Source organism: Hippoglossus hippoglossus, chromosome 3 (assembly GCF_009819705.1).
Source record: "Hippoglossus hippoglossus isolate fHipHip1 chromosome 3, fHipHip1.pri, whole genome shotgun sequence".
In the NCBI taxonomy this organism is placed as follows: Eukaryota; Metazoa; Chordata; class Actinopteri; order Pleuronectiformes; family Pleuronectidae; genus Hippoglossus; species Hippoglossus hippoglossus.
The window spans coordinates 24,065,057-24,085,388 of NC_047153.1; the positions used below are offsets into that span (position 1 = coordinate 24,065,057).

The 20,332-nt window shown below is 41.0% G+C and overlaps 1 protein-coding gene across 1 annotated transcript in view; it reads right to left on the reverse strand.

The window, feature by feature from the left end:
* Positions 1-19,916, reverse strand: part of LOC117757288 (carbohydrate sulfotransferase 8-like) — a 173,382-nt gene extending 153,466 nt beyond the window's left edge. Inside the window, exon 1 of the mRNA XM_034578287.1 lies at positions 19,249-19,916. The gene's annotated coding sequence lies outside the window, so the exon portion shown is untranslated. The remainder of the gene's footprint in view (positions 1-19,248) is intronic.
* Between the last annotated feature and the right edge of the window lie 416 nt (positions 19,917-20,332).

The following is a 20,332-nucleotide window of genomic DNA, read 5'->3' on the forward strand; positions in this document are numbered from 1 at the left end:
ATTTCATCGTGGACCAAAGTGGTGAACCTAACATTGACCAACGTTTAGTAGCCTTGCTGCAAACATATTTTTCTTCTCCACAGTCACTGTTACATGGGGACATGAATGCTCTGTCGTCATAGTGTTCATGTTAGTGTTCAAATCAAAGTAGGATTTTTTGAATCAATAAACAAGAATGGAGTGTTTTACTGTGCACATACAGCATAACAAATGGGGGATGTGATTACAGAGGGAGACTTCACAGGATAGCACGGCCGCTTGTGTGAGACTGCAGCTATAAATATATAGTGCTATGATCCAGTAGTATATTGCCTTTGTTTCCTGAATTGCATCATGTGTTTCAAAGACGGTTTCAAACAATAAAATTAACTAATGGTAGCAGGTGTTGCTGTTTTTGTTGTATTTTTCATTTTTAAATTGGATTTTCACAAATAAATGTTGTAGTGTTGTAGAATATTTTCACTAAATATTTAAAAGTGTTACTCAGAAATTAATCTCTTACAAATAACACACACAACAGCTTTCTTTTATAAAAACAGTATATTGTATCAGTAACTCCAGTTTATCGCAGATATGAAAATTCAATCTTTGATTTTATAGTTTGACAACTACTTTAAAGATGCAATAGTTAAACATCAGACCCACTATCCCACAAATATCTTTAAATTCCCAGATCTATTTCTACATCAAACTAAAAACCTGTCCTTCCACTACATTACATACTGTCCTTCCATTGTGGAAAAACAGATATTTTTTCACCTTGCCCACATGGTCCACATATTTGCATCTCACAACATTATAGGAAACCAGAGAGCAGACAAGAAGAAGTAAGAGTGACCATGATCATGGCTGTTAACAATAAAAAGTAATTTCAGTCTCAGCAGTTGAACCAAGAATTTACTCATAGACACTGAATGCCAGAGTATATCTGCTATTCAGAGGAGAGTTTTGCGTTTCTGCTAAAACAAATTATTATCCTCAGTGGATAAGCCAACAACTCAAACAATTCAACATGAATTTAAAATCTAAGGTCATTAGTACGAACTAGACCTGTATTTAATGAAGCCAGAGGTTCAAACATGACTAGGATCACAGAGTATATGAAACTACCAGGCAGGTAATAAAAACAGGTTTGTGAACAAGAAGGTGCTGGTTTGATTTCCAGAAGCAGCTGGGAAAAGTCTGGCCAGAGAAAGGGAATGAGCAATGCTGTCTAAGCCTCAGAAGCTGTTCACAAGCCTTCAGTGGCCATGGCTGGGCAGCTCCCACGTGTGAATATCTATTGTGCAGTGCTGAATACCTGAACTAAGTATTATAAAGCAAAGCCTTCACTCAATATTACAACCTTGTCTCTTAGGGTTTACATTTGAATACTACAAACCTGCAAAAACAAATATTCATATTCAGACACACAAAGGCAGGCAGGCAAAATGAATATACCTTTATAACAACAAAGTATGTCATTAACTCACAGGTTGTCGGAAACATACTGGAAGAGCATTTATTTATTACAAAATAAAACAAGAGATGGCACAGTGAGCCACACAGCAGGCAGATCATGGCATGTTGTTACAAATACAATTTTCATCAACATAACAATTAAAAATGACTAATTAATATATCTGGCAAGTCCCAAAATGTCCTTGATATTTATAACATGAACTGAGTGATGTATTTCATGTTTTCTTAGCAGATGAATGCAGCTAAAGAATGATTATAGCCCTCAGTCAAGGTTAAGAAAAGATTGTGGTCTAAAATGAGACAATGCATTTTCCTCATTGACATTTAACTATGTCTACCTTAAACCGCTTTTGCTGCCAAAACCTAACCACACGATATGAACCGCGTGTCTCCAGTCACCGTGTTATTAAAGAGTAAAAACACAGCTTCACTAGAATTTCTCTGAGATGAGGGTTGGATCGAAAGATGTTATTGATAATATACTAAAGGTAAAATGGTAATGTGGACTGTGAAGCAATTCTGGATGTGCATAATCAAATTTCTCTTTCCTCCATGTGAACCTGCCCTTTGTAAAACCTGCTTTAATTCCAGGCTTAAATTGCCAAAGCATAATAGACTGATTAGGAGATGATCCAATTTTTCTCTGTCCTGTCCGGTTGCTACCATGGACCCCTGTGAACCCGTCCTCGCCCACTGGACTCGTCCTCGACCTGAGGCGACGTATGGGCAACGAGGCGTACGGACGCAGGAAGGGGAGAGGGGCGGAGACGGCCCTCTTATCTGATACTCTCCACTGGCCTCTGCAAGTCGACTCAGACCCCCTAAGGAGGCCCCCCGGGACTACGCTTCACAGGGCTGTCTCGGGTGCGGGGACGTCCGAATGACTCACAGCCTGTCACTGGTAATCTCCGACTAGAAGAAGACTGTACAGAAAAACCCTCGCCTAAAAATACCTTCTCAACAGCTATACCCTAAGGTCGTCTCTAATGTTGCCGAGGTGTGGATGCGCTGGAGGGTTAGGGTATCTTAAGTATCTCTGTGAGGGACTTTTCAGTGAGACTCTTTGACACCCTTCTGACAACATTAAAACAAGTACAAATGAATAAATGACAATCATAACAATTATTATAAAATGACAAATTAATGAATAAATCAAAATCAAAACAATCATAATAAAATGATAAATGAGATCGAAGGACATAATCAAAATATAACTTAAATGATTAAGTGATTAAATGTAATAAAAATAGATTTAAAACATGTTTAAATGATTGATTAAAAATTATCAAATCTAGATAGCCAATAAAAACATCCTTCTTCTCTAACATTCTTTCTCTGACATCATAACACATACTTATCACGAGCTTAATACCACTGGTGTCTTCATTGAAGGATGGAAACCTTCATCAATTCCAGGATTTTTAAACAAGACACATGATCATGCACTCTAATATTATCTTAACACAAGAATAAGAATAAAAGAAAACACACTTTCAGTTTTAATCATTTTTGGATGCTTATATAATGATAATGACATTATCAGAAGAGAGCTCAATATAAGAAGTTGATTCAAACAAATGAATGCTTTTCATCCTTCTTTGGTCAGACAATTTCTTGTCGGCGCTGCTTTCGAGATTTTCCCCCTTGAGTTTTTGTTTTTAGTCTTGTGACCGCCTATCATATGATAAATTCTAATTCACATGAGCAAAGACGTAACCGCCCGTCATATGATAAATAGGTAAAGTTCTGAGACCAACCTACTATATAAAAGTAAGGTGACAAAGCAAATAAAATAGTTGCATATAATTCTATTCTTCCAACAATGTAAATTTCTTATGGCTGCATAAATTCATCATTATACGTATCAAACACCACAGACCAGATTATGAAGACATCAACACAGAGCTCAGACACTAATACTTAAATTCATCTAAAATATTAATAGGTTTCCTTCATTAAAATTGAATGCACAGCACTTACATTGAGGAAATAATACTCCACTGCTTAACAGCAGGTGTATAGCATAACTAGATGCAAGAAATGAATTCCACTGGCTTCTCTGAGAAACCACACGGCTGAAAGCAAATGGCTCATATTTAAATTTAAATAAATTTGCAAATAAATATTTGCAAATTTATTAAAAATAAAAAACGAAAAAAACACATGTACATAAGTATTCACAGCCTTTGCCATGACACTCAAAATTGAGCTCAGGTGCATCCTGTATCCACTGATCATCCTTGAGATGTTTCTACAACTTGATTGGAGTCCACCTGTGGTAAATTCATTTGATTGGACAGGATTTGGAAAGCCACACCGTCTATATAAGGTCCCACAGTTGACAGTGCATGTCAGAGCACAAACCAAGCCATGAAGTCCAAGGAATTGTCTGTAGACCTCCGAGACAGGATTGTATCGAGGCACAGATCTGGGGAAGGGTACAGAAAAATGTCTGCAGCATTGAAGGTCCCAATGAGCACAGTGGCCTCCATCATCCGTAAATGGAAGAAGTTTGGAACCACCAGGACTCTTCCTAGAGCTGGCCGCCCGGCCAAACTGAGCGATCGGGGGAGAAGGGCCTTAGTCAGGGAGGTGACCAAGAACCCGATGGTCACTCTGACAGAGCTCCAGCGTTGCACTGTGAAGAGAGGAGAACCTTCCAGAAGGACAACCATCTCTGCAGCACTCCACCAATCAGGCCTGTATGGTAGAGTGGCCAGACGGAAGCCACTCCTCAGTAAAAGGCACATGACAGCCCGCCTGGAGTGTGCCAAAAGGCACCTGAAGGACTCTCAGACCATGAGAAACAATTCTCTGGTCTGATGAAACAAAGATTGAACTCTTTGGCCTGAATGCCAAGCGTCATGTCTGGAGGAAACCAGGCACCGCTCATCACCTGGCCAATACCATCCCTACAGTGAAGCATGGTGGTGGCAGCATCATGCTGTGGGGATGTTTTTCAGTGGCAGGAACTGGGAGACTAGTCAGGATCAAGGGAAAGATGAATGCAGCAATGTACAGAGACATCCTTGATGAAAACCTGCTCCAGAGCGCTCTGGACCTCAGACTGGGGCGAAGGTTCATCTTCCAACAGGACAACGACCCTAAGCACACAGCCAAGATAACAAAGGAGTGGCTTCGGGACAACTCTTTGAATGTCCTTGAGAGGCCCAGCCAGAGCCCAGACTTGAACCTGATTGAACATCTCTGGAGAGATCTGAAAATGACGCTTCCCATCCAACCTGATGGAGCTTGAGAGGTCCTGCAAAGAAGAATGGGAGAAACTGCCCAAAAATAGGTGTGCCAAGCTTGTAGCATCACACTCAAAAAGACTTGAGGCTGTAATTGCTGCCAAAGGTGCTTCAACAAAGTATTGAGCAAAGGCTGTGAATACTTATGTACATGTTATATTTTCGTTCTTTATTTTTAATAAATTTGCAAAAATTTTAAACTAACTTTTTTCACTTTGTCATTATGGGGTATCGTATGTAGAATTTTGAGGAAGAAAATGAATTGAATCCATTTTGGAATAAGGCTTTAACATAACAAAATGTGGAAAAAGTGAAGCGCTGTGAATACTTTCCGGATGCACTGTATATTATACACTTATTTAGTTGTATTGTGTCTTATATTATTTCTTCCAATTTTTATTCCAAGACCATAAGGTTTAAAATGTGATATGGGTACTTCTGCATGACTCCAATAAGTGGTCATTATTTGAATATGAATTACAAGAATGAGCACAACATGCAGTTCAGTTTGTGAACCCACATTGCTACAGCTCTTCAGACAGTCATGCTAATGAGCACTGTGTTTGTCCTTCAGTTAAAGCTTTTTGTTAAAGCACTTTAAGTATTCAGCTGATGAAAGCTTCTAAGTTCCGATCTTGACATTCAAGCGACTCATTTCTATTACAGACTGTATTTACACTAATCCACACCTAATCTGAAAATGTGTTGCACATACAGCAGATTAAATGGTTTTGAAAGAACATGCAAATGATGTCCAATTTAACAGTTATGGGTTCAGTTATGGGCTGATTCTCCTTGTCCATTATACGTACTGTATGTAATTGGTAGTGTTTTCTCCTGTTGGTGAAATCATGCCAGGTGACCATCGTGCAGTTTTTACATAAAAAAAAAAAAAAGATTGGTGTTTCCTTGGTGGGGAGGTTCACTGACACCTCTGATCAGCAGCATTTCAAAGGACTTCATGTTGCCCCACATCGAGCCAGGAGAAAACGATTCTTTGAGAATGGAAATTATAAAGAAAGGTCAAACCTCCACCACCATCCCAGGTACATCATACACACACATTGAGACATTCGTCTTCATATTCATATTCATATTTAGTCTTCAACCAAACCTCTGAAATCATGAAAGTGGCAGAATGTTAGTGGCATGGGCCTCATTAGGGGGTTTCCCACCACAGTGTCCTTGCACTCTCCTGTACATAGCCAATCATATAATATAAGGGGGTTCTAACAAAATTGTAGTTGCTGTGGACTAACATAATCAGGGACCCCTCTCAGCTTGGGGTCCCAGTCAATTGCCTTCTTTGCTGTTGCAAAGCCCCTTCGATTCTCTACTGTCCTGCATTACATTGCATCCAGTTTGCATTCTATTCTTTAGTAAGAATAATGCAGCAGCAAGTTGGCTTCTATTTGTCTCTCTCTTTTGCACACCAGTAGTGAGTGCGATTTAAAAAAAAGTTCAATGAAGCAAAATTGAGAAACTTGCAGGTTATCTATAACTGTTACTTGCCTGTAAACCAGCAGTAAGAGAGGACAGCAGTATGGCATCTTCCATCCACACAAGGGAGAATATCATATGGTCCAAAATGTACAGACAGCCTGTAAAATGGCTTATTAAGGATGAATCCAAGGCGCAACACTGCAACACACCATGTCCAAACTGTAAGGTGAACAATTTCCATGTGAAGCAGGCTGAAATAAGCTACATGCCAGTTGTTGAAATAAAATAAAATAAAAATAAACAAGTACAGTTATTTTTGTATCCAGCCTGCACAAATGTCTTACTTGTTCAACTTGCGGCTTCATGCGCTTTCAGAAGATCAAAGTGTCAGGCTGGAGTGAGGTGGATTCATCACAGGGGCTTTCAATACTGACTTGAAACCCCTGCCCTGGTCAAAACATACTCATCCCCCCACCCACAAAAAAAAATCCTTTAATCTTGAGTCACCGTACGCACTTGCCTTCGTGTGAGCGCATCATAGGGAAAAGACACTGATGTGATTTCTTACACAAGGAAATCAGGTAAGTGCACTCATTAGTCATAGGAGGCTTCCTGCCGGGTCAAAAAGGGCAGATATTGTGGGTAATTAAATGTGGTAAATTAAACGCTAATTGAATGAGCGACCCACTGCTTCTGATTCTTGTTTAATTCCAGAAAAGCAGATGAAAAAAATGGGATTCATTTTCTTTCAGGGGGGAGGCGAGGAGGGTTGTTGTAATTATGGCGCCACACAAATTGATCACTTTTCAATCAACATTAAATAACAATCAAGGTAGATGTGATTGTATTGACTCAATTAAAGAGGAAACGGGAAACAACAGTTTAAAGGCAAATTAAATCGTGATCAAATACATTCATGATTAATGACAAAGAACAATGAATGTGTGAACGCATTTGTTCAACAGGGAATAAGTGTCTAATAAGCTAACTCAATGATATGCATGTTTTCAATTAAAGCAACAGGTGACAGCCAATTTGTGTAAAACACTATGTTGTCTTTTGTCTTATTTACAATCTTTTGACTTTTCTCACCTTGTGATGTAGTGGATTGATAAATCTTTTTTTTCATGACTGAGTCATTGTCAAAAGGTTTTATCTGACTGTTAAATCTGAAGGTCTTAACAGAGACCACAGATATATTTCTCAGTTTATTTGTCAAGCCCTAGTCTTCGGTGTACATGATTGGTAATTGAAACATTGTGCGCCAAACTAAACTTGGTTTGTTTGACTATACAGAAAATATATAGTATATTTTTTATACAACATACAGGCAGTACATTTATATAAATAAGACGAGAGTGACCTTGAGAAAGCAACGTACTGCAACTTAAGGAAACACATGGAAATAGAAAGGCAAATTAAGAAAAACATCATCAATTTGACAACACACCCGTTTCTGAATTTGGTTGTGTTGTGAGCATTTGCAACCTATTTCTGTCTATGGTTATTTTGTAAGTATTTGCAGTGCAACGACGGCCCCTCCACCCACTGACCTGTCGGCTCGGAAAAGTCAATATGCAGCAATGTTTTCTGCATTTGGTGTAAGTGTTCAAGTGTGCCCTGACTTGGTGCATGGTAGGCCACTGATTTGCAAAGTGATGCTGTTAAAGCACCTGAGCAAACAGATGGGATGAGAAGTTGAACCTCTGTCAGACAGTAGTAGTTTAGGGACGCCAAATATTTAGATGAACTGAGACCACTGCTCTGGTAACTGCCTTGGCTGTGATAGAGCAACGTGGATATGCAGATGCCTTGTAACCTGACACATTGCAGTCAACAGGTATGCTTTATGTAGACGAGGCTAAGGGAACAACAGAGTCAAACAAACGTTTAGATGACATTCAATTGCAGGAATTAACAACAAGGCAAAGATAACCTCCCTGATCAGAATTGCCAGTGAGCTGACATGTAGGAGACGTTTTGGTAGGGTGAACGGTATCTGGCTATGAGTGCGGCCAGAAGAAATGTTGCTGATATGATCAGACACCAACATGACTTATCACATTTCCATATGTCACCTGGGTACTTTACTGTAAAGGTCAACAGGGACAACAACTTGTTTCAAGTTCTATCTCATTTTCACCAGTTGCTGCTTTATATGCAACATCAGCAACTCCTTCTGCTGCTCAGAGTTAACATCCCTGTACCTGCACAAAACTCCAGCGTCAGACAGGCTATTTTTTCACACTCCTTTTCCGGAATCTCAACTTCCTAGTGCTCAACAATCCTCAAAATCCCTTTGTGCACTGCTCTAAGACTCTTAAGGATCGTCAATAAAGCTCTCTACAAAGGAAGCCACCCTCACAACCAAAAACTTTTCCACAAAACCTTGACTGGGACACACGGGAAAAGCAATCTTGGGGTAAAATGTGAGCGGGAGTAATATCCCAATTCTGATGCTAACTACAGCACACAGATGTAATGCTATATGACATTACGATATTGACCCTCTCTGACTGCAGGCTCCTGCATTAAGTGGCCAGGTGAACCTCTGCGGAGAGAAAGAGCTCGGCCATAACCTTAAACTTTCATTAAATATTTTCTGGAAAACCAGCAGAAGTCAATGGATTTGCAGCCCCTTCTGTTTATGTACAATTCATATACATCTGCTTTAAATTCAAACTCAACACAAAACTGAATTGGGCAGATCCTATTAAAACATTTAAACCTAAATTCTCTAATTAGTGTTTGTCCCTGATAGGGCTGGGGCGACGCGTCGTAAATACATCGATTTGTGTAACGTGCGTCGGCGCATCGTAAGGAAGGTGGCTGAAGGTGTCGAAGCCTGGATTCACCCGAAGAGCAAGCTAAAGCGAAAAATCGGCCACTATCATCTAAAGCATAGGTCACCAAAAGGCGGACCACGATCTGGACCCAAACGCTGTTCTATACGGACCCAGACGTATTATTAGATTTTGATTTAGCGCTTCTTTTTTAACCTGCGCAACTTTTCTCGCATTTTCAGTAGTCTTATTTTAACCTGCTTGATGAATCCTGGGAGCACACGGTAGACTTTACTTCTCTAACTGAACAAGAGAAAGTGGGAACAAAGAGAAAAGGAGGGATAAAGCTGTTTTGTTGTAAATATTTGATGATATTGTTCATATGGGAAGATGTAGTTCAGAAAAAAGAAGATAAGGGGAAACTCAAAATCCATCTTTATTTTTTCTTCTAAAATTAAGCACTTTATTTTAAGATGCCTTTTGCAAAAGCTTTTTATTTTATTTTTTAAATGCAAACCTTATTTTACTTTAAACACGAAAGTAGTACCCTCCAGTTCAATGTGGAAATTAATAAGAAACATTGTTCAAATATTATTGAATTATACTTTCTCAGTTTTTGACTTCATACAGACGTTGATAAAACTAATAGGCTATTTCAAAATATATGTCACTGAATCATTACGCATGTTACACATTATGATGTTTCACACCTTTGCTTGAGGAAATTCTCTCTAACTGGACCTCTTTGAATTTTAATTGAATACCCTTCATCTAAAGTGTGGGAGTGTTTAGTCAGAGACCAGTTTTCATTTATTTTGTTGTTGGACAGCTTAATGTGGATTGATAGATTCATTTTACTTGAATGGCACAAGCTCTTGCACTAATTGTATTTTGGAGAGATTTTGTATGGGACCATAAAAAACTGATTGGCAGTTCAGACTGGGCTATTTTTTTTTTTTGTGCAATAATGCCTTGCAGTGCATACTTAGTTTTTTTGTCATATTTGTTTGTATTTAAGAGAAGATGATTAAATAAATATAAATGACACAAGTTTTTACGTTTTATTTGGATAGATTAATTATTATATTAATCGAGTAATTAATTTTTTTTTAGATTAACCGATCAATCGAAAAAAGATTTACATAGATTAATCAATAAAAAAATGATCGATAGGTGCAGCGCTATTCCCCTGTAGGAAAGAGACCTTGCTGCTGCTGCATCCAAAAGACCGAAATGTGTTGCCAAGGCTTTACTGACAAGCTTACTGTAGGCAAGATAAATTAGTGTAATTAACTTGGTCAGCAACACCCTGGCACCTGGGCATGTGTGGTTCCAGGAGAGTTAATGTTTTAAGAGCCCTGCAGTGCAGCCATAAGTTGGCAGCGAGCACGTTCATGTCCTTGGTCTTTGGTTTTCCAGGCACCCTGCTGCTTTCAAACTTAGAGAGCACCTGGCCAAGCATCTGAACCAGTCACCTTGTCAGCCTGTAAGAAAAGGCTGCTCCTCACCCTGCAGCTTCTCTGGGGCAATCAACATCCTCCCCAGTTTTAAAAAGACACAGACGAAACCTGCTTCTCCTCAGGCCTTTTTTTCAGCTCCAGGATAAACAAGCATTGTCACTGCTCTGCACACAGTGAAGGTAGCAATAAGGTCAGTGGCTCTAAAAGAAATACTGACATTCCAAACCAACCTCTGAGCATCAGTGTCTCTGAATAAAATTCAGTTTTTATTCCCCAATTCATCAGCCTGGATCCTGAGCAGAACATAAGATGACAGGAAAGCGTGAACTATTAGGCTACTTTTAAATGTGGCACAAACACTGCATATATCTATTCACATATACAAAAATACTATAGCAACAAGTACAGTAAATGTCAGGGACAGACTGGTAGTATGTGAATTTAAACAAAACTGTGGTAAGTTGGCAATGGCTGCTTATTTTCAAGCCAGGCATTTGTAACTCTTTTATGCATTTAATCTTTACACCAATATCTAACCAAGGACATGCACAAGGCTGAGCAACAGCCTTTATGTACTCTTATAAACACACATTTATTTATTTTTGCTGTTGTGGCTGCAGGAGGACCCTTCAACAGAGCACAATTAAGAGCTAGATTCAGACGCCCAGCAGGTGAAGCAGTGTGATAGAAAAGGTAAAGCAACCAAATCATACATCAATAATTTAATGTGAAATAAGCTTGTTTTCTCTTCTTTTTCTCTAATTAGGCCAATGACAAATGGTAACATTGTACTTTCATAAGTATCTATAAGGGGCTCCAGTGCAGAGAAGTATGGTGTTTAGGTAAAATACTTCTAATAGCTTTTGTGAAATATGTTAAAGAAATCTTTGATGATAGTTTGTAATCGTTCTATATTCTAGAAGAAATAACCTTCCACCGTCATATTCTGGGGCTTTACCAGAACTCATTGAGTCAAGCTACAGTTGTCTACACTCACTACACTCAGTTGTCTTAGTGCATTTTTCTCTGCAGTGAGAGATAAAAGCTGTTTATTCATTCAGACGTTCAAAATCGAAATCATTGGAATTGTTGAACCGGGAAAGTGCACATAAGGTACTTGTTATCTTAAATACTAGCTCTACCATGACCAAGCAACTTTGATTGGAAAATTTTGTGGACAATATAGACTGGATGCAATATATATTATATTTAATTCCAAGTTTAATAATTCGATTTAAGAGGAGGCACAACCCTGACGTTCCAGAGCAGAGAGAGAAGAGAGGCATGCTGAGCATCAAGAAACACATCAGACAAGTACATCTGGTCAGGGCCGAGTGTGAGGGAACCTTTATATCAAAGTGCCAGTAACAGTGGGATAAAGAGAAAGATGCTGTGGACATTTCTTAGGGCGTTTTCACACCAACACAAGGTCCGAACTAAGGTTCATGTCTTTGTTGCATTGTTTACAATTAATCCAGTTCAGTTTTGGTTTCACATTGCAAGTTAGGGAGCATACTAAATTGAATTGAAATTGAATAAAACTGAATATTGAATGACATTAGTAAGTCTTGTCGTCATCACCCATTTGCACTGCGTCTACCTATAGTTGACAGTGATTTGTTTGTAGACAGGTGTGCATCTGATGATGGTGTGTTATCTAATATTTGATCCTAATAATATCATTATGATTTTACTACCAGCAACACTAACTTCAGGCGCAGTACTTGACACTAGTTTGAATGCGCCCAATGAACATCCTCATCATTCAAAAATTATATAGTCCAAGGCAAAGATTGCAAGCAATCCTGCAAGCCACTTTTTTCATCTGCTATTGTTTCATACTTTCTTTATTTCCTGTTTTTAGCCCTAAAGTCAGACCAAAGTTACAACAAACAAGTTAAGCTTGAGCTGGGCCGAGACTAAACTTTGGTCTGTTGGTCCAAAGATCCCGACCAAACAAGGTATGTGTGAAAGCACCCTTAAAAGTACACTAAATTTGGCAGGATTATTCTAGAGAGTGAAACGACCATATATACTCCTAATACATATATAACCATGTTTAAAGTAACATAATATAAATCCACCAGCTTGTCCAAATGTCTGTGTGCCTCCCTGGATCTAACCAATAATACCAGACTTTAGAAAGAACTCTTTACTCTGATGACAGTTGTACAAACCCTCTTCAGATCCAGTATCCTGTAACATAGCTGATAACTTAAGTGCCTCTATCCATAGTTATTGATCACTGTATTTTATCCATAGTGGCAGAGCAGTCAGTCCTTATGATCTCCTTTGGCCGCAGAGTGCCTCGATACACACAGCAGCGAGATAGTGGCCACAGGAAGATGGGGTCATCCTGTTGATTGCATTTACAATGACAAAGATGTTGCTCATTGGATTTCCTCTAGGCTGCTCTCCATCCGCTGCATGATAGATGTATACTGTATTTGTGTATGTGTCTCTGCATTTGATTGTTCAGAGATGGTAGGGTTGACACAAGGATTCTCTCTCTCTTTCGTTCTCTTTCTCTCACTCTCACACACAGACCCACTTTTTCTCACTCGCTCTCTGTCTCATCTGTCCTCGTCTCTCCCTCCTGCCTCTCACATATCAACGTTTTCATTTTCTCTCCTCACTCAGATATCTTGCCCATGCCGCCTCCCTCTAATCCTGCCATGGAAGTGACTCACATTACAGCATTCTTCAGTTTAATGCACTTTAATAGCATTAATATCTGCTTTTGACTCTTCAGCCGCAATAAACAACCCTCACATCTTAAGAAAGCCACTTAAGCGCAATTGACATGGCTAGTGTACCAAGACAGAAATGAACCGTGGGTGAAAAGCAGAATAACTCATTGTAAAAAGAGTAATCTGCTGTTTTTTTGTACGTTGGCACCCATCCGGCACAGCGTGGCACATGGTGTACTGTAAACAGACACTGAGGGAACTTAGACAGGGAACAGCCAGCTCCCTGTAGTCCTTCCTACTCATTCTCACTCACTGTGGAGGAGGCCTGCAGATAGGGGAAGAACACAAGTCTCTGCCACCTTCTGTGCCATCCATGTTGCCGCGGCAGTGACAGCCAAGGTCAGCGAAGGAATGACAGAGGGCTCCTGTGCGGAGATAAGACTCTCACAAACATCTGAACCAGCGAGCTGCTCCTGGAAGGAAATAGAATCCTGCCTGTGAATTATTCAGTGGGTCTCCCCCACCCTAAATAACAGCCGGGACGCATTGTTTGACATCCCGAATGAATAATTAAGGCCTGACCTTTTGTTCCCATTAGAGGTGATAGGTTGATAGCGCCATGCTTTGTGGGTGAGGCTGTTTGACAATGTGAAGGTGTTGTGTATAAGAATGAGGGATTTTCTCTATTAAAAACTCTCAAGCACAAGCAGTGATGCTAAGAAAAGACACACCACGTCCCTGTGGGATTCATCGATATACAAAGATGTAGATGCAGTCTCCGTTGATTGTTGCTAAAGCACAGCCTGAAACCCTTCTTTGTCACTACTCCCATGCTCTCATATGAATCGTACTGTAGTTTGTTCCTCATTCATCAGAGGGGTTTTGAGTATGCCAGTCAAGAGCCTGTAGTCAGCTCCGCGAATCAGGAATGATGTATTAACACAAAGTCAATCCCAGCTCAGCCGCCTAGGTCCAGTTTGCTTGTGTTCCGGTGAATTATGGTCTATTTCGGAGTCTTGTATTTCAATGAGGTAATGAATCACAGAACCCTGGGCATCACCAAATGTATATAGTACATTCAAAATGTAAAACTTGTGCTGTGCACCGGGCATCTAAGACATAGACTACATTAAAGATTGACTGTATTTCAAAGCACGCGTGACAGCTCTTCCTTGGAGATTGATTGATTGATGGGTGTGCTTAAAGCGACAGGATGCCATAAGTAGTTGAGGGACTGTGCAACACATCTTTCATGTGAATAGTGATTAACACAACCTGGGTATAGTAGCACTGTGCCATATGACAATAAATGTTGTGTGAGGATATGAAATGTCTATTTCATATTACATTTAATATAATATTCTATATCACTCTTTATCATTTCATTTGTTGTGCCACAAATCACTCTTCACGGCAATATTTTCATTATTTGGATGATGCTTTGTGTTCATGTGAAGACAGGGACTTTGCATGCGGTCATCCTCAAACATGCAGGAGATCATGACACAGAAGAGAAGAAGGAACCAGCCATATGTATCCGGATATGACATAGTGAAAAATGAAAGAGATTTGGGTTATTTTGCAGAACCCGACTTAAGGGCTGGGCCAGTCACTTGGTCTAATGGAGCTCTGCCTGTTGTCCATGCATCACTCATTACTGATGGTGTGTCAGGACGAGAGAGATTGCGTAGGCATGTGTTGGCGTTCAAAGGGTGAAGTCATCAGAATGCTGCTGCTAGGCAACCGCAACAAGAATGCTAATGTTCCTGAAGCCACAGAAGCTAACAATTTAGCAAGCTAGCTGGCAGGCAATTTAATGTGGGAAATGCAAAAGCATAACGTCAGTGGGACAAGATCAGGCTGACGATCGCAACTAGTGAACATAGAACTTGATGCCATGATTTTAAAAAGACACGTCTTCCTCTCAAAGATATGCTGTTGTTTGTGTACTGTCTGTTGAACCTGTTAGCTGAACAGTTGCTTATTTCCATCAGACAGCATTGAACAGTTATTTATTATGACACTTCAGTGTTGTATTAATGGGAAACAGTTTGTTACTGCAGCTCAAACTGTCAGCAGAGATGCTCTTAAGTCTCAAGAGGCTTTTCTGCAGCAACGGGAAGACAAAGGAAGTGATTTGATGAAGGGTGGTGGAGAAAATCGAAGGACGGACAGACAGGGAGGATTTGGATGGCTTTATTGGTGGGATTGAATTAGCAGAAATCAATCACTTTATCCATTTTGTGTATTTGTGAAACTGTAACTGAGAGTTACTGGATCAGTGGCAAATACACAACGTGTGTATGAAGGACATTAGAAGAAGCTTTGTACTGTAAGGCAAAATGGAATGGCAATAAACCGATGGAAACAAACTTATATTGAACACGGTTGTTGTGTTGTATAGTTAAAGTTTCTAAGTAGAAAAATACATTCTTAAAAGTGGTGCCAGAGAGTGAACATCCTCTGGGACAGCTTTATTGATCCTCTTTCTTTTTAGGCTTCTTGTTGTTTAACTTTGAAATACTGCTATTACTGTTTTGCACTCAATCTGTAAAATTTTCTGGACCAGACACAAAAAAGTCCGGAAAAGCTTTGCACTGAGGTATGACGACTGATTCCTTCAGCGAGCGAGAAAGGAAACCAGAGCAGCAGTACGACCGCAGTGACACACTCGGGAGAAAGCCACACTGACGCGAGCACAGATTCCTAGTTTAAGGCAAGATAGAGAGAGACCGTATTTATAGTCAGGGATAGGAATAATTCATCGTGATCAAAGTGCAGATCATGCTTCGTTCCATCACAGAGCAGATGTGGCGGGATGAAGAGAGCATGCACTCTCTCCGGCTGCTCTCTAGCGGCTCCTCCAAATGGAAACAGTGAGGCGAAGTTCTCTCCGCGCCGCCGCCGCCGTGTGTTTTGTTGTCGTGTGCAACTGCCCAGGTTCTCATGTGACTTAATGTTCGAAGGGGTGCCAACCTTTGAAGATGTATAGTGATTTTAAATTAGAGGGGGAAAAAAAGAAACTCCCACACGCAGCAAATCCTCACATCAGAGCGAGGAGTTGATATCAGATTCTGAGCTCACAGTGGGAAGTCATGTGCCTGCGGCCGTGTGCCATAAAGCACATACATGACGAGCGCTGTGCGTCACATGGCTCCTGTAAGCATGTGAATAAAGGAGCTCGCAGAGTCAGAGGTCAGAGCTGACATGAAATATGTGAGGTAAGACGCCGTTGGACTTGTTTTCTATGTGTAAATGTGATTAACTATCATCAGAGAACACTAGTATTATTATTAAGACCACACATGCACCCATCTCTGCACACACACAAACGCAAGCATCCCTCCATACCGGTTTCTTATTTTTCATTTTTCTTTCATGCATTCTGTTTCCCAGGGACACACATTTCTTTTTTTTCTTCCTCTTTTTTAGTTTTCGGTTACTCCTGCTTTTCTCTCTCCCAGTAATGCTTTCTCTGCAATCGCACACCAACACACACAGACACACATGCCTGCTTTTTCCTAGTTTCATTTTCTCTCCTCCCACACACAGACACACACATGCGCCTGTTTCTTTCTCTCTTTCATTTTCTGCATCTCCAACCCTTTCTGCATCCCTGTCACTCCTTCAATAAACACACACACAAACACACACATACAAATACACAGCCGCACAGACATACAAGCTCCTTCATCTTCTCTTTTATTTCGTCTTCCTCCCACACTTTTCCTATCACTACCTCCATGCACATACGCACTCACACACGAACACACACTGAGGCGCTTGTTTCATTCCCTCTCATTTTCTCTCTCAGCCTCCCTTTCTCTCCCAATCACTCCTTCAGCACACACACACACACACACACACCCTCGTACGTACCTCTTTCTCTCAGTCTTTTACTGTTTCCCTCATCCCGTCTCCCTCCCACAATCACTTAAACACACGCACACACACACTCGCACACACACTACCGGCAGTCCAGCTTCCCTCGCTCCCAGCTGGGCTTGGACAGCTCTCTTCCTCTGGCCTCTCTGGGCCATCTGGAGTGCAATGTCCCTGCTCCGCTGGTCCCCTGCCAGCCGCTGAGCCTCCCAGGATGAACACAGCATCTTCAAGCACAATTTGTACGCGTCAAAGCTCTGCTGTGTGTCCAGTGACCCAGCTGAGTGAAGTCATTGAGGCTCACATTTCCCCACCTCAAAGGAGCCTCATTCTGCTTTGATGACACCTGCGCTCGCCGTCTCTCTGGATGGAGGACGGCGCCGTAATTGATTAAAGCCGCCGAGCAAACTTACTAGCAATTACAGCTCTGTTTATGATCTTGGAGAGGGTTTGTCTTTACATGAGGAGTGAATATAAAAGCTGACACTAAGGTCAAGTACCATAACAAGATTTTCTGGTAAAAAAGAGCACCTGTCTACAGCCTAAATTACGACATGTGGTTGGATTAGGGAGGAAAATCCTATTTCCTCTCGTGGAGACATGCAGGACAAATTAAATCAGGCACGGACTCTAGCATAAATGCTCATCTGTCCATGGTTTAAGTGGTGAATCTACACGTAAGTGGAAACCATCTCTCAAACAGCAGTAGAACCAAAGCAGCAGAACCTGTATTATATTATGTTAGATCATCTGACTCTACACTTTTTTTACTATAGTATTCTGCTGGTCAAAGTATTTTATACTGAACTATAAACTAAGTATCACGAGTGGATCTGAGCGATCAATGTGCAAGCCTCAGTTCAAGGTGAATTAAATTAATGATTGAAATACCAAAACGTATTGCAATACTAAAGACTGATATGAATGTGCATATAGCCTTATCATGCACTGAAATTAAATGCAACTCAAGTCATTCAGCCACAGGTTTAACACCTCAAAAGGGTCTTGTTCTGCTTTGATGACTCCCACGCTCCCTCTCAGCTCCACGGAGTCATTGATTAAAGCAAGCAAGTCACAGCACTTTCAATTACAACGCCCGTTTAAGATCTTTTAGACTTTAGACTTTCTTAACTGACCACAGACGTTGAATAATGAATTTAAGGAATCAAAGGAAATCAAGCGGGAAATGTTGTGTTAGTTGCTTCCTCTGTTGTTGTTGTTTTGTTTGTTTTTGTTTTTCATTGTCTAGATTTGGTACAGGCAGCTTTTATTCTGATTTATTTGGACTGCACTCCCGGAGCATCTCCAGTGTTACAGTCACCACAAAGCCCAAGGTTGTGTTCAAGATGCTGGAGCAAAATCATTTATGCTACAAAAGTGGCATAACCCAAAAAACACATGCCCCGGGCCAGTTAGCGCGCAGTGGCTATTTTTATAGTCCAGTAAACACGGAGATCCAATGCGACACCAAAACAAACAGCGCACACAAAGCTCTGTCCTGATCTCCTCTACACTCTGATTCTGCTCCTTCCACAGGTTTGACCCGAGAGAAGAAATACAAAAATTCATTGAGCACTGTGGGATGAATCACTTCCTCTTTGTCGCACCAACAATGTATGAAAAGAAGACCTGTTACACACAAGTCCTACCTTGACATGTGTGAGAATATGAAAGAGCACAGAGAAAAGAAACTAATTACTCAACAGTATATTTGATTTCAATCAAATAAACTCTTAATTCATGTACTGCAACCCATGAGCAGAATATAACAGATTAGGGTCAAACTTCCTTGGAACAAAGCACTGAAAAAAGAACCGTCTCGATAAAAAGGACTTTAATTACGAACCAATTGTTTTTGTTCAACTTAAAGTTAAAAAGTTATAGTGACACAATTGCTAACTTTAATGAAAAAAAAACGTAACTAATAATAAATTATGTATTTTACTAAGTTGGTCCAAGAAATGTCTTCTTCAGTGCGCAAGTTTTGTAGGAAAACAGCTGAAATGTCTCTGCATTGAAACATTGAACACTTATGGTGAACATGATCAGTGGAATCAACAGGCGATCTGTGGGTCAATACCTTCCTACAGGTGAGCTTATCCAGCTGTCACTTTGTACTTTGTACAGCTACACTCTCATCTGAGAAATAGTGAGACCAGCAACACATCAGACGCTAGAAGCTCCTGAGGACGAAACAGCCAACAAAACCTCAAAGACCCGAGTGGAAACCAGCTTCTCTGCAGTTTGCGTGTTGCCTTGCATCCAGTTCTGGACTTACCTTATAGGTGGAGCTCTCCTATACCATGGAGCTGTGGAGCAGGGGTGAGAAGTGAGAGCGTCTTCCTCCTCTTCACTAGTTGATCAGCCAAGTCCCTGTGTGTCAGCACCGCCGCCTCTTTGAGGAAGAGGAGGAGGAGGGAGGAGAGGATGAATGATGCAAGTTTACGGTCGACGCTGTGAACGCATCCACAGTGCACACTGCGAACGCAGCTCCTTCAAGTTTGATGCCGCCTCGCAGAGGATGATGCTGTGGCTGGAGGAAGCATGACTCGGTTGCCCGGTGCTTTCAGAGAGAGAGAGAGAGAGAGAAAGAGAGAGAGAGAGAGAGTGTGGCCAATCACGATGCCGCTCGCGCTTTTACTCTCACATCTTTGCGCAGTCCAGAGGAGTCTCCAGGGACAGGGCGCACGTCTGTCTGCCTCCTCCGGGCGAGCGCGGCTGCACTGTGGGGTTGTCTCGGGAAAAAACGGGCTTCTCCCGCACACTTTGATTCGCGGTGCTTTCCCTTTGTCTCCAAGGCGGAGCCGCTGCTGCTGCTGCTGCTGCTGCTGCTGCTGCTGATGATGCTGCTGATAGGGACGGAGCTGTGGAGCTCATCCCGCGCATCCACTGGCTACGGGCGCGGAGCAGGAGGAGGAGGAGGAGTGTCTCTGACGGTCGGAGTTCATTAAAGACTCTTCTAATATGGATGAGCTCCGTGTCTTTCCCTCAACGCAACCCGGGTATTTTCTTTTTGCCTGGGATGCGCATCACTATTCGATGCGCTCTGCAATATGCGTCTGAGGCTGCACAGAGTTTAAACTGCATGCATCTCCCTCCATCGCACATGAGAGACACAGACATCTATCCAGTCAATGAAGTCATCAATTATAAAGAACTTGTTGTTTTTGTTAGTTACATGAATTGTGATTTAGAAAGCACTGCCACGGTGCATGTTGGGATGTCTGTGGACATAAAGATGCTGGAAGTCAGTCAGAGTTGGGGGTGCTGATAGAAAGTCTATATAGTGAGAGGGCGTTAAACACAGTGCAGCAGGGCATCATTCATTGTTTTAGTTTTCATTTAAATGGCCAACAACATTT